Consider the following 6018-nt stretch of genomic DNA (forward strand, 5'->3'; position numbering starts at 1 on the left):
GAATACATGTTTAGAAGGTAGTAGTTCTTTTCCTTCAGAGAGACTGTTTATCTATAAACCCAAAACGCTGTTGGATTTAATCCATCCTAGGAATAGTTTTAGGAATCATCTGACGAAGCGTGATAATGTGGATAAATCTGTGTATAGATATAATACCAAAGATTATCATAAACCTGACTGGATTGACAAGTTGCGCCCAGGAGATCTAGTATACTTTAAAAATTTCAAACCTACTGACATTCGACGATGGCTTGAAGCAAATTTTTTAAAACGTGTTTCCTTAACAACTTTTCAGGTTTCCGTCGGAGGTCGGGTGTATCTGGCGCACCGCAATCAGCTGAATCTGGTTGGAGCTCGCAGAAATCGTCACGGTTTGATTATTGCGAGGGAGGAAGGAAGGAGTGTTAACCGGAAAAGAGCGCGCGATGACGATGACGATGAAAGCGTTGACGACGATGCTGGCGGATTCCTTGGTTTCGCAGCAGATTCGTATATCTACCGAGGCACATCTGACGATCATCCAATGGTTTGTGATTCGGAAGGTGGCGGCACATCGGCGTGTTTACCGCCTGAGGAAGTTGATCCCCAGGAGGGCCCATCTACGCGACAGTGGTCGCAATCGAATCAACCGTCAAGTTCAAGTTGTCATCCAGAAAGTTTGCGTCGCTCTAGTAGACCGAAGCGTCCTAAAATGGATGTTGATTTTATATATTAAAACAAACATAAGTTTGAGTTTATGGCAGTATTGTTTCGCCACTATCTGAAAAAAAAGTTAAAGCGGCAGTCATGTTTAACCGCATTCAAAAAAAAAATGAATACCTATATGGCAGTGAAGTTTGGCCATTTTTAGAAAAAAAAATTGTTTCAACTAAAGGGGGGAGAACTGTGGTGACCACCCTAGGATACAACCCTGTCTGAACAACTGGCTGGCTCAGTGTTCTGATGCAGAGAATAAATCAGTTTATAGTTGACTGTCGAAGAGTACACCTAGCGTTTTATTTACTAGCGTATCACCAGTCCCGTTTGCTTTCACAGTTATTTTAATTCTCAGACAGTTTTTCTATACAAGCAACGGTTTCTGGGCTACAATGCTTCGAATAAAACCTATGCCAAAAGGCATACGCCCTTTTAGAATGTAACTCATGGGTGTAAAAAATCTCTGCACCTGTGAAAAATGCTCAGTTTGCTAAGCCAAATACGTGTGCAAAGTTTCATTCAAATCAAAAATGGTCGATTAAATTTTCGCGTATTTCCAGGCGATTTGAAATGATTCTGCTCACTACTAACAGCCACCAGCATTACGGGTGAAACCGGCACGAGATGACCGGTACTATTTTGTCTTTCCTTCTTTCAGCTGCTAACACCTAGCGTCCGTATGTAACCTGTACGGTTTAGTAATGAAACTGATGGGGTGAAATGTTCGAACGGTACCTTTTATACCAAGTCTTCGTCAGTTAGTTAGATAGAAGGAGGGGCTAAGTAGAGAATGGATTGACAAAGAACGCAAATGAACATCGGAAACAGAAAGTGACAACAACAATAACAACAAAGTCAGATCGATTGTATCCGTTAGTGTCGACTGTGCTTGGAAAGAGAGGTAGTGATTGGCTGCGCGGTATGATTTAGACAATCGATATTAATTACCAATTTTTCAATAGTGTATCTCAAACAATAGTTTGTTTTTGGTACATAAATTTAACCGTAAAAGAATTTCTGATCGATTGATGCCAAAACCTCGAAAACCTGATTATAAATGACTGAAAAATGAGCGCTCAAAACCTGACCACTTTTCCCTGGTTGCATTACTAGATTTTCAAATTCAGGTACCTAACTTCGATATAGACGTTAGTCAACGTCAAAAGTGTAAATAATTCATACCTAATAGTGGTTAATAATTTGTATCACACAAAATTTCGTGTTTCAATTTGTGCACTTTTTATCTAACTAATCACAAATTGAAATTTGTGAAACGCAAGCTAAATCTTATGCAACAAACCGTACGCCGAATGAAAATTATTGGCAATTAAAATGGAAACAAAAATGGTACGCATTGGTTTTGCATCATCTCGCAAAATTATGCGCTCGAAAAACTGGTGAAATGAAAATCACGCGAACGAAGCCTCTAAGTAGCTGGCCTTTAAGAGACACATCTAATCACATTACCATTAGATCGTGTGGTCATTAAACTTTGAAACCTTTGTATTAAAATAGTCGTATTGGACGCAACCACAATAGCACGCGTGCCCTCTCCGATAATAAACTAAGGAGCGTCTGAACGACTTCACTGATACGACGAAAAAGCTAAGGCACCTATTTAATAGAAAAAGTGGTGGAGTGTCATGTACGCAAAGTTCGAACATTTAAAAAAGTGCATATTTGCATATAAAAACCAATAGAGTTCTCATACAAGCAAAAGAGCAGAAAGTTGTGAATAGTAGGGTTTAACAATTATTTTATTTTTCATCTTCTAATCTTATACTGCATGACGAAAATTCCCACATCTAAGGGTTGTATTACGAAAGCTTCGACGAGCAGCTCAGCTCATTTGAAATACATGGCCTAGTCGAGCCAACTAAGCATCTGCATTTAGGCCCTATTCACCACAATCACAAATCCATCGTCCACCTTTGCTCACTAGACCTTTTTGGGAAGTGGCACCTGCACTTTCGTAGACAGTGGCACCACCAGTCCTGTTCTTAAAGGCCGTCGCCAGTCGCTGGAATCGCATAACATCAGCACTATGAAGGGCGACCTGACGCAAGTCCCGTAAGTACGTTTGCCATTGAACATGTTCTGCATGATAGGATGCTTCAGTAGCGGCTTGTTCTGCAATTAAACCCAAAAAAAACCTTAAAAGCAACTGCACACAGGTTCGCGAGAAAAAGTTACATTGGTGGTATCAGTTTTGGCTAGTGGATATAGTTAAATAATAAATATCAGTTTGTCATTTCCTTTAATATAGAAACAAACTAACCTGCAGTTTATGCCGCTTGTAGACCAGGCTGATTTTCTTATCGGCGACCGTCTTTTTGTGGACCAATTTACTTTAAAGGAACGAGCTCAGTTGGTCGTGCTCCTATAAATAATCGGTTGCTTGAGAACGGGGAGAACTATTCTACAACAAAAGAACACTTACCGCGAAATAACTCCTGCCGCATCACTATCCATGTTTGTCGGTTCACACTTGGTCACACTTCTACTTATCACAAATATTAGCAGAATAAACTGCCTAAAAATGCTGCTCAACTTGCCTACAAAATGTAAATAGTCAACTTTTAATGCATCATTCAGGTCCATGACCCGCTTATGTTTTTGCATCGGAGTTCGTAAATTTGGTTCCAATTGCATATTTCGCCAAACAAATTTCATTTTTAAAAGGGAAATTTTAGATAGGCACGATTATCTTGTGTTTTATGCATACGTTAACTATCAATGTTTATCAAAAAAGACCATTTCATTGCGCAAATTATAATAAAAACACATTTAATTTTCATTCAGTAAAAACTGTTTGCCGTCAGGAGCCTCGCTCAATCGGTTTGACACACTTGACATTTCTCTCCTGACGTTTAAACTTGTTCTAACCCTTAGTCTAGACATCAATCATTTTTGCATAGACATCCACCTTTTTCATATACGTATCGCATTCGTATGCGATACGAATGGATTCTTATGGTCTTTGTACGTAAACAAGAATGACATTTCCGAACTCATTCGAATCCATACTTTCGTACGAATGTAGGATACGGCCGTAAACAAGAATGAAGGTGACTTACTAACTTCTACAGATAAGCTTGGCAAATACAATTTTGTTTGGCGACAGGAGTCAAGATTTGTCCACAACCTGTTATGCTCAGATAAAGCCCAAAAGCAGATCTTTTGTTTTATCCAAGACTCAGGAATAGGTGCCGCGGGCTCAGGACCCACAAAATTGTTTGATGCACCGCTTCGGGCAAGCTCGTCTGCCCATTCATTGCCACCAATGTTAGAGTGTCCAGGGACCCAAAGAATATTAACAGTATTCATGATGCTAAGTTCTTCTAGACAAGTGCGACACTCAATGACTAGCTTCGACCTAGAGTTGTGAGAACCAAGTGCTTTGACAGCAGCTTGGCTATCAGAATAAATATAGATTATTTGCCCAATTACCTTTTGTTGGAGGGCTGCCAGCACTCCACAAATAATAGCAAAGATTTCAGCTTGGAAGACTGTGCAGTAGATACCTAATGAAAAAGATTGTTGCAATCTTAATTCACTCGAGTAAACTCCAGCTCCAGCTTTTCCTTCAAGCAGAGATCCATCCGTATAAATAACAATATGATCCGAAATTTCTCTTTCTATGCGGCCTGATATCCAATCATAACTCACAGGTAAAGAGGTACTGAAATCACCATAAGGAAAACTCATAGGAAGAGTCATATCACTTGGAGCAACTATAAGTTGGTCCCACGAAAGCATGTGTGACCACACACGTGAATGGGAATTGTTATTATTGATATCATAGTCCCAAAATCCATTTGCTTGTAACCGGTATGCACATGAGTAGGCTTCCTGTTTCAAGAAAATTTGCAACACAGACCTCAGAGTCAAAGAAACGAAGTGGACGAGCTTCAGTGATTCTCCTTTTTTTAGTAAAGAATACAAGTGATGTTTTATTGGGATTTACAGAGAGCCCAACTTCACGACACCACTTTTCAGTTTCCTTTAAAGCCTGTTGCATCAGATTAAAAATTGTGCTTATACACATTCCAGTAATCATAGCAAGATAATCATCAGCGAAGCCATAAGAAGGAAATCCTAAGTTATTTAGTTTTCGTAACAGACCGTCCGCTACGAGATTCCACAGCAGAGGTGACAAAACGCCTCCCTGGGGACATCCTTTGATGCATTGTTTTCTTATGTACGTTCCTCTTAGCGATGAGTTAAAATAACGATTTTTTAGCATCTCATGTATCCACGTCACGATGAATGAGGGTATTTCATGAAAGTGTGCCGCATCAACTATAGCATTGAATGGAACACTGTCAAAAGCTCCCTCAATATCTAAGAAAACTCCTAAACAGGATTGCTTCCGTGAAAAGGCCTTTTCTATATCATGGATAACACGGTGTAAGAGAGTGTAATGAATCTAGGCCCAACCGTCACCAAACAGTAACGCATGGCCCCACTGATCCCTCACCACGGGCGTCACAGGAAAGAGCGGCAAACAGAACCACACACACTTCGATTGACGCTCCTCGTACAATGGGGATCCTGCCAGTTTCTAAGATAAAAATGAAACCTTCCATGCATATTAACTTTAATGTTAAAGCGTGGTACGCAGTTGAAAAAAAAGAGGTTCACGAAATGTTGCCCTTTTTACCAAACGGAATTTCGGCAGCTGAGAATGCTTCACAGTAACGATATCTGACGTGAGTGAGCGCATGATTTTTCTTTTTTTCTAGAACACTCGCACACTCTTTATTACCGCGATCTGGTGTGAGAGCAGGGATGCCAGGTAATTTTTCCAAAAGTCTGGTCCGCGAAAATATGTCTTCCTACCCGAAGCCCGAAGGCTGAAAAAACTTTCCCGCAAATCGAAAACTGTCGAGCAAAAGAAAAAAACAGGTCACCACTAATGCAAAATTCGAGTCGTTCACATATTTTTCAATGTCTTCACATGTTTTCTCCAAGGTCTCCACGTTGTCGTCACAAAAATGGATGTCTTCATCGTACACTCAAAATATTTTTCACGTTATTTTTACGTTAAACGTTCCTATACTTGTTCATTTCCTGTCATTTTGCATGATTTATGTGACAAACATAACATCTACGTGAAAATATCATGCATACCATCTACGTGAACTTGACAACGTCAAACAGGATATATCGCGTGAATTCTCTGTGCGAAATGATCCAGAAATCAAAATGGCGAAGCTGTTGTCTGATTCTGAACATAGAGCAGAATTTCTGGATGGCTTGCAAATAAGTGAATTTTCGAAAAATCCTAATAAACTCGAGACTTGAGCTTAAAGGTTTCAC

General features: G+C 39.8%; 1 long non-coding RNA gene across 1 annotated transcript; it reads right to left on the bottom strand.

Moving 5' to 3' along the window:
• Positions 1-2443: 2443 nt before the first annotated feature.
• On the bottom strand, positions 2444-3265 carry LOC129722148 (uncharacterized). Its single transcript, XR_008727561.1, has 3 exons — positions 3137-3265; positions 2975-3076; positions 2444-2826 (listed from the first exon to the last, which is right to left on the bottom strand). It is a non-coding gene; the product is annotated as an uncharacterized LOC129722148 (long non-coding RNA).
• Between the last annotated feature and the right edge of the window lie 2753 nt (positions 3266-6018).

The sequence above is a fragment of the Wyeomyia smithii genome, chromosome 2 (genome assembly GCF_029784165.1).
Source record: "Wyeomyia smithii strain HCP4-BCI-WySm-NY-G18 chromosome 2, ASM2978416v1, whole genome shotgun sequence".
In the NCBI taxonomy this organism is placed as follows: Eukaryota; Metazoa; Arthropoda; class Insecta; order Diptera; family Culicidae; genus Wyeomyia; species Wyeomyia smithii.